Consider the following 6,281-nt stretch of genomic DNA (forward strand, 5'->3'; position numbering starts at 1 on the left):
TTCTGCAGCTGTGGTGCAGGCCTGGCTGAACTGTCACATCCCGAGTTACATTTGCAAACCACTCAGCCTTTCTGAACGTATCTTGTCAGTTGTCATGGGAGCTGGTGAGGGGCTCATGTAGGCCCAGTGCTAACAATGCTGGTCTATCTGTTCAGCCACCAATGCGTGTCATTAGCTTCCACATCCGTTGAGCTCCTTGGTGCTGCTCCTGACATGCTGCCCAGCCCTGAGGCAGAAAGAGGATTTGGGGAAAGGCGGACCCCTAACTGGGTCTGAGGGGTGTTTGCCTGGGTCTGGACTCCAGTCTACCACCTGCTTCTCACTATCGGCGCCATCCATCCTCCTCTAGGGATAGGGGAGGGGACAGTGAGCCTGGCCCCATCCCTGCCCCCAGCCGGGGCAACATCATGTGCCAGAACCATGGGCCGATCATCTGGTACACAGAACAATGTGAGGGTCTCCCTGGAACCCTCCACTCTGAATGTAAATACCAGGGTGATGGGGGGGGGTTGCTGGCAATGACACCAACTGGTCTGTTCCAACATCTGAGAGGGAGGGGTTTCAGTCCAAGTTGATGAACTAGGGAAGCATGTTTCTGGTGCTGATTCACATGCACTGTATTTGGAGCCTTAGTGATGATAAAGTAATGCTCTAGAAAATACAAGCCTTTTCTTGTTAACCAAAGGTGCACACATTCTCCCCAGAATGCAGACCGAGGCCCCAACATAGTCAGCTGGTGTCCACATCCCACTTTACCATGTGAGAAACTGGCCTGGGACCCAGTACTGCTTTTCCAGCCCAGGTGGCCTGGCCCTGTATCAGGCTTGCGGTTAGAATCTGAGATGAAATCTGTCCGGCAGCCCTGTCTCCTCCTGGACTAGTCTTTACTTGCAGTTGAGAACATGCTCCGTGTATCCCTGAGGGGTGGAGATGTGAGGTCTGGAGGCAGGCTGGTGGGGGGCCCAACAGTGTTGTCCACGCTGAACCCACGTGTGCATGAGTACCCGTGTGGTGGGGACACGCCAGGATACTCCTGACCTCCCAGCAGGCCTCCTGTCATCTCAGAGCCCACCTGCCCTATTTTGGGTGGGAGTGGTGTTTGATCCTGAAATAAGAGCTGCTTCTGCTCTGGATTCTGCCTTGTCAGGCTGGCCAGGAGCATCCCAGGCTGGTTCTGCTCAGTCTCTGTCTCAGATTCCCACTGTGACAAATGAGGATCTGGGGTGAATGGGATGGGTCACTCATGTGTCAGCTTGGCCACAGCACCCAGATATTTGCAAAAGTTATTCTAGATGTTCTTATGAGGGTGTTTGGGGGTGGGCTTAATATCAAAATCAGTGGATTCTGAGTAAAGCCTAGTGTCCCCACAGTGTGGGTGGTTTTCCTCCAATCAGGGGAGGGCCTAGATGGAACAAAGCCTGACTTCCCCTGAGTAAGCGGGATCCTGCAGGGATAGCCTGGACCTTCAGACTCAGCCGCAAGTTTGACTCTTTCCTGCCAGCCCTCCCTGCAGATGTGGGAACAGCCAGTGTCCATAAGCATAAGAGCCAGTCCTTAAAATAAACCTCTTCCCACATCCTGTCGGTTGTTTCTCTGGAGAACCCTGACTGGTGTGATGAGTGACCCCAGACCCTTTTCCTTTTCTGAAAGTCTGAGCTTTCCTGTGATGAGATGGCCCCATCTGCCTGGCTTGGGGGATCCCAGCAAAGACAGACCCCAGGGTCTCCTCATCCACATGAAAGGGTGTTGGAGTTTGTCACAAGCTTTTTCTGCATCTATGAAGATGAAAATATCATTTTATCTTTTATTTTATTTACAGGATGTGTTATACTGATTAATTTTCCAATGTTAAATCTATCTTGCGTAACTGGGATTAACTTCACTTGATTTTGGTAATAATCTCTTTTATAGGTTGCCAAATTTTGTTGAGGATCTTGCATCTCTTATAAGAGATGGCATCTATCCTTCCCCTGTTCTGTTCTTCATGGGTCACCTTCGCCTGCTTCTTTGTAGGTTTATTAAGTGGGGTAAGGAGCTGGTTCTATTACAGGTACATTGTAAGTGACTGGATTGACGGTTTTCCTTTAAAGAGGGGTGGATTTTGTTTTAAAGGTAGTCCAGTCCCTTGTAATCAGCTGGCTTTCTACGAAGCTGTCATTAAGCTTCCCTTAGGTGGTTCTGCAGAGCCCTTCACTCTAGGGAAGTTAAGTCCTACCACTAAGGTCTGTCTCCTCTGACAGCTCCTTGAGCTAGAATTTGGATGTGGGGCTTTTGGGAAGAAATTAGGTCTTGAGGGTGCAGCCTTCAGGTGGGATTGGTGCTCTGGTAAGAAGAGATGCGAGAGAGCTTGTTTCCCCTCTCTCATCTCTGCTGGGCAAGGATAAAATGGGAAGATAGCTGTATGCCTACTAAGCCACAAGGTCTGCTAGCTCCTCGATCCCAGCATCCTGGCCTCCAGAACACAGACAACAAATAGTTATTGTCTGAACCCTCCAGTCTCTGGTGATCTTGGGAAGCCTGAGCCGACCGAGGATCAATTCTTTCCATCCCACCCCTGCCCCCTGCCCTGGGTGAGCTCTGAGAATTCCGGTTTCTAATCCCGTGACTATTTCCAGCAGCTTTGTGAAGATGCATCTGCACATTCACATCCTAGGGCTCAACAGATCTTGGGGTCTTCTGGGTGGGTTTGGGGAGCCTTGCACTTGTGTAGTTCCAGGTGAATCCAGGTCTCTAAGCTCTGGCCCCTTCTTCTCAATGCAGTGGGGCTAGCAACCTTGGTTGGGTTTTCTTCCCTCTCACTGAGTTTTGAAGCTCTTCCAAGGTAGAATTGTAGCGTAATCACAGAGCTAATCACATTGCTTCTACACCCTCGGGGTCGCCAGCTCCACAATAACTGTTAGCCAGTGTCTCAAAACAGCTTTAGGTATTTGGGCTACTTGTGCATGGCAGGAGGTGAAATCTTTTTCTTGTTATTCTGTCATTGCCAAACCAGAATTTGACCATGTTTCTTGACTGTAGTCCTTGGATGAGGCAGATGTAGAAGGTAGGAAGAAAACTTCTGGGCATCCCAGAAGAGGAAACATTTCAGGTCTGATGGGACTGCTACTAAGGATGGGGGTGGTTTGATAGCCAAACAATTAATGTCAGTACTGAATTTGTCTCCAGTGTTTTGTCGGGAAGGTGGCAACAGATGGATGGATACAGAAGAAGAAACAGCCAGGGCAGAAGCTTACACACGGTCTCAACACGTATTAAAAACTGCTTCCCTTACTCTCTCACTGGGAGCACGCTCTATTAACACACGAACACCCAAATGATTGAGCTTGCATCCTACAATACGGAGAACTTTGCACTCTGGAAAGTCACAACCTCTACAGTGACAGGTGGCTTGGGACTGGAACTTCTCCATGAATGACGCTCTTAACAAGTTATTGAGTCCATTCCTATCATCTCCTAAATAGGAAGGCTGAGTGGTGTGCCCAAGGCCACATGCTATTTAGTGAAAATTCCAGACTCACCCCCAGTCTCCTGACACCTCCCTTGAGGGCTCCTTCCAGCACAATAGCTTTTAAAGGGCCCAGATCACAGCCCACATGTCAGTCTCCAGGGCGCACAGGCTGGAACCAAAGCTTCACAGACTCAGGGTCTGGTATCCCCTTGCTAAGGGCTGTTACTGTCCCATGAGAAATGCTCCTCCTCTTGTCACTCCTGGTCCCTGTTGAAGTCAGATCATCCTTGTGGAAAGCGGTCCTTTGTGATGGGCTTTTCTGCTCCTCATATGAGCCCTTTCCCTGCCCCCTGGGTCTTTAGTTCTACATCTGTGATATGGATTTATGACCTTCTATAGCCTTTGAGCAGGAATAATGAGGGTCACTGCTGCCAGGTCCCCCTTCTTCTGCTCCCAGGACCCTGCCTGCTAGGGCAGGTACACCCTGATTTGTGTACTGTACACTCCACTGGGTGGGAGAATGAATTGCACAGTAGATGGGTCTGTGTAGGAAATAGGATCTGTCTTATTCAGGAGGTTGGACAAATGAGATTCATTGCCCAGGCCAACACTTTTCTCTTAGAGGAATCCTGACTCCTGTTTTCATTCAGCCGGCATCGCTAAGTAAGAAACAAACTAGATGGCTAGGCCTGAAATTAAAAGAAAAGTGTTTAGGGAATACTCTAAGCTCGGTTTGCCTACTGTCCTCTGAGCTCCTAGGGCTGGAATGAGGCCTCTGTGGTTCCTGGTCTGGGGCTTTGCCTCATCCAGGAAGCCCTGAGCCACCATGGACCAGTGACAACCATGGAAAATGTTGCTTCTGTAAAGCTTAACTTCAGGGGTGGGAGTCTAGGCAGACAGGCTAGAATTGACCCCAGTGAAGGGTAGGGGATGGCTCCCTGAAAGATCTCCCTAAAATGTAAATCTCCTCAGAAATTGTCTCAGGATTGTTCCTTATTATCATATTAGCCATTGCCCGGCTGTCACTTTAGGATCAGAAGGAACAGGAACCAGGAATAGGAGGAAGGATTGGCTGAAGGTGACCAAACAGGACCATCATATGAGGGGCTGGGCAAGAAGAAAAGGGTCACGGCTACATCAGAGAAGACCCCGATGAGGTGCCCCCTCTCCTCTGGTGTCTTCTCTGAGCCTGCCTCACAGATGCTCTCTGGGAAAGGTGACTTGTGCCTCTTGGTGTTCTTAGGTCATCACCTGTGCCCATGACAGTCGGCCTCATGTCCGCTCTTAACGACTTTTTAGAAGAATTCAGATTCCCTAAGATATCCTATTGAACAATTTAATAACCTCTCTTTTCTGAAAGCTGGCATGTATGCCTGCCTATCTATCTATCTATCTATCTATCTATCTGTCTATCTATCTATCTATCTATCTATCAAAACCAATCAGGGCCCTCTGGGTTCCTGGGCACACAGTCTTCCTTTTTTTAAATTTATATATTTATATCATCACAGTGAAACTAAATTTTAGAAACACTGGATGTCATCAGTTTGGATATCATTAGTTTATTATAAAAGACAAACATGGAAATTATTTGAGGATGAAATGATCGCAGAACTTCAGTGGAATGGGCAGCTTCATGTGATGGCATTTCAATAGTGACTTATTTCAGTCCACATATTTTCCAAGAATGTCACCATTTCTAAATAATAAATGATCCTTGTCATCCAGAACTACTTTGGTGCCTCCATATCCTGGCAGAAGAACTTTATCTCCAACTTTCATGCTAACTGGTCAAATCTCTCCACCTTTCCTTTAGAGCCTGATCCAACAGCTGCTACTGTTGCTTGCAACACTTTTCCTTGAGATTTTTCTGAAAGCATAATGCCTCCTTTGGTTACAGTTTCAGGTACATGTCTTTCAACTAATACTCAGTCAAAGAGAAGAAGAAACTTTCTAAATGCCTGTCCTGCCATGACTCCGGCCACCACAGTTCCTACTCTGCTCTCACACCACTGCAAGCACACAAGCCTTTCTGTGTCCCCCATTTCTTGTTTTTGGGGAGTAAACTTCAGCCTTCATGACCTTCCCTGAGTTCCAAAGGGCTGGTTCAAACAGATGCTAATCAGGGAAGGGAGGGGATGCAGAAACCAGAAAAGAGCAGTCCAGAAACAATAGTGCAGCTTTGGGGGCCGGGTCCTGATCCCTCCTCAAGGAATATAGATAATAGTATCTTTGAGTTCTTCTACAGAACTAAAACCCCCAACAAATGGAAGATGTTGATGAAGCATTCTTTATTTCAGAAAAAAAGACCACCAGACCATTGAACAACAGCTTTGAAAACAGTGTAAGCTTGCTTCTACCTTGATCCTTATGTGTGGCCCTATTTTTCACTCCCAAAACTATAAAACCATCTTCCAATCTCTGCTAAGGGGGTCACAGTTTTTGAGGCATTATTCTGCTGTGACCTTCCTTTGCCTGGCAAAGCAATAAAGCTGTTTTTTTCTCCTTCACCCCAAACTCTGTTTCCACATTTCTATTTTGCGCTGGTGAGCAGAGGCCAAGTTCTAGCAACAAGGGGACCACAGTGTGATGGGGCTGGAGACAGGCCAGGGTGCCCTCCCCTCTCTGTCCCTTCCTGTGGTGGGACTGGGCTAGCTGCTGCCTCCCATTTGGTGGCTCCCATTTGGTGGCTCTCTCTAGTGCCAGGTCATCAGTGGGACAGACTGTAATATGTTCACTTGGTGGAATAATATGCAGCAGAGAAGAGAAACTGCTGTTACACCATGCAACATGATTGTTCGTCTCAAAGTGCTAAGCAAAAAAACCAGACAAA

The 6,281-nt window shown here is 47.9% G+C and overlaps 1 pseudogene; it reads right to left on the minus strand.

Moving 5' to 3' along the window:
- Positions 1-5,113: 5,113 nt before the first annotated feature.
- LOC106504936 (10 kDa heat shock protein, mitochondrial pseudogene) lies at positions 5,114-5,421 on the minus strand (annotated as a pseudogene).
- Between the last annotated feature and the right edge of the window lie 860 nt (positions 5,422-6,281).

The sequence above is a fragment of the Sus scrofa genome, chromosome 9 (assembly GCF_054392235.1).
Source record: "Sus scrofa isolate SSC_HxYL_T2T_F1_AM1 chromosome 9, Sscrofa_HxYL_maternal_Yorkshire_Landrace_v2.0, whole genome shotgun sequence".
Lineage (NCBI taxonomy): Eukaryota > Metazoa > Chordata > Mammalia > Artiodactyla > Suidae > Sus > Sus scrofa.